Here is a 2500-nt window from a genome sequence, read left to right as displayed (position 1 = left end):
GATCTTGTCCAGCAGCCACAGACCGCTGTCCTGGCTAATGGACTGGGACATGCACTTTGATTTGCACAAACCTTAAATTATCTCTCAGATGAAGCCTTTTACCATGCAATGCTAATCTTTATCGACTACTGGATGAACAGTTTTCTAACACTATAAGTTTTGCAATTTATTTTTTTCACACTTTTTCCAAGTAACAGATACAGCAATCTTTTTACTAGCCACTTTTCATCAACATTTCAAACTGCGCTAGCTGTGATATCGTGGAAATGTTGGTAAATTTGTGGAATGAAAGGTTATAAGATATCAATTTACCATTGTGTATGATTGCAGATTTGCACTGCAGCTTTGGAGCCTGTTTTCGCCATCGTTCACGATTTCATATGCTTTATTCAGCAAAACAAGCCGCAGCCATGATTGTGTCATGGTTGGTTCCATGGTGTAATGGTTAGCACTCTGGACTTTGGATCCAGTGATCTGAATTGAAATCTCAGTAGAACCTGAGCACACATTTTGATTTTTCCATCTGCACTCAGATCGACGATGCCCAATGTTTATGATGAAACAAGCAATTTAAAATACACATAATAAAAGACAAAAAAAGAGTTCAAGGATTCATGGTCAAAGCTGTCAATATCACTCATTGTCTATGTCATACCAAGCAATCTCATACTCTGTGACTTGAGTCAATATTCACATAACACTCTTTCCAAGTGGGTGAATCTGACAAGGATTTGAAGCCAAAATGGCTTCAGGAAGTGTTTTTGATTTTTCTCTAAGCCATCTTTTCTTGTGTTTTCCAGAATTTCCTAAAGTGCCTTATAAACATTTTTGGTGGTGTTTTTCTAAAAATTCTTTTCGGCGTCTTTTGAATGTGTTTTGTGGCTTCTTTTGTAGCACACAAAAGTCAATCAGGACCCTTTATAGGGTCTTTCGAACCTTACCGTTGACTTGTATTATAGGTATGGAGCTGTTCAAAGTGAAAAACAGCTGAAGATTGATATGGTAATTTCAGTTAACCGCTGGACATTTTTGGAAACTTGAGATGGTTAATAGATGCTCCAAAGCCTGATCAAATGAACATCAAGTCTTTTTTACTTGGAAATGATTATGTTCAGTCTTCTCAGCATTTTCGGATTATTTTTAAGGATGTTTTTGGAGCTGACTGACTCCAAATCCACATTATGAAGAGGGAAAAGCTTTAAACTGTGAATGGTTCCCATTGATGATGACTTTAAATCAGATTTTTGCATTTTACTGAGACCTTGTATTTTCTTTTCATTTTCTGAGATGTCTTCCAGAGGGTTGATCCCTGAGCTTGATCATGGTGCTATTAGAAAACGTGTGTGAAACTCATAACAGATTGACGTCTGAGTAGTCGTGGCCGAGTGGTTAAGGCGATGGGCTAGAAATCCATTGGGGTCTCCCCGCGCAGGTGCAAATCCTGCCGACTACGTCTATGTTTAAAATAACTTTTTGACCTTTTATCTTTGTTGTTCAATTTGCATGTTTACTAGTCTATTCCCCATGACAGTGATCTGTGATGGAGCGAGTTTCTAGGACCAAACTGACTTTATCTTTGACTGTTCTTTAGATAATCTATTCTGGAGCAACATTACATGTGCGACTTGCTGCTAATCAAAAGAAGCACCGTGGGTGCCATCAGGTAAGAAGTTTTTCTCTCGATCTTGTCCAGCAGCCACAGACCGCTGTCCTGGCTAATGGACTGGGACATGCACTTTGATTTGCGCAAACCTTAAATTATCTCTCAGATGAAGCCTTTTACCATGCAATGCTAATCTTTATCGACTACTGGATGAACAGTTTTCTAACAGTATAAGTTTTGCAATTTATTTTTTTCACACTTTTTCCAAGTAACAGATACAGCAATCTTTTTACTAGCCACTTTTCATCAACATTTCAAACTGCGCTAGCTGTGATATCGTGGAAATGTTGGTAAATTTGTGGAATGAAAGTTTATAAGATATCAATTTACCATTGTGTATGATTGCAGATTTGCACTGCAGCTTTGGAGCCTGTTTTCGCCATCGTTCACGATTTCATATGCTTTATTCAGCAAAACAAGCCGCAGCCATGACTGTGTCATTGTTGGTTCCATGGTGTAATGGTTAGCACTCTAGTCTTTGAATCCAGTGATCTGAGTTCAAATCTCAGTAGAACCTGGGCACACATTTTGATTTTTCCATCTGCACTCAGATCGACGATGCCCAATGTTTATGATGAAACAAGCAATTTAAAATCCACATAATAAAAGACAAAAAAAGAGTTCAAGGATTCATGGAATACCATGGTCAAAGCTGTCAATCAAGTAGGATTAGCAAAAATTAAAATTGTCTATGTCACTCATTGTCTATGTCATACCAAGCAATCTCATACTCTGTGACTTGAGTCAATATTCACATAACACTCTTTCCAAGTGGGTGAATCTGACAAGGATTTGAAGCCAAAATGGCTTCAGGAAGTGTTTTTGATTTTTCTCTAA

At 38.0% G+C, this 2500-nt stretch overlaps 1 non-coding gene across 1 annotated transcript; it reads left to right on the top strand.

The window, feature by feature from the left end:
- The first annotated feature begins 1371 nt into the window (after nt 1–1371).
- On the top strand, nt 1372–1453 carry TRNAS-AGA (transfer RNA serine (anticodon AGA)). The gene has a single exon. It is a non-coding gene; the product is annotated as a tRNA-Ser (tRNA).
- Nucleotides 1454–2500: the final 1047 nt, after the last annotated feature.

This window comes from Dendrobates tinctorius, unplaced genomic scaffold, assembly GCF_039654945.1.
Source record: "Dendrobates tinctorius isolate UK_male_01 unplaced genomic scaffold, ASM3965494v1 ptg000462l, whole genome shotgun sequence".
In the NCBI taxonomy this organism is placed as follows: domain Eukaryota; kingdom Metazoa; phylum Chordata; class Amphibia; order Anura; family Dendrobatidae; genus Dendrobates; species Dendrobates tinctorius.
This window is presented reverse-complemented; position numbering and strand designations above follow the sequence as displayed.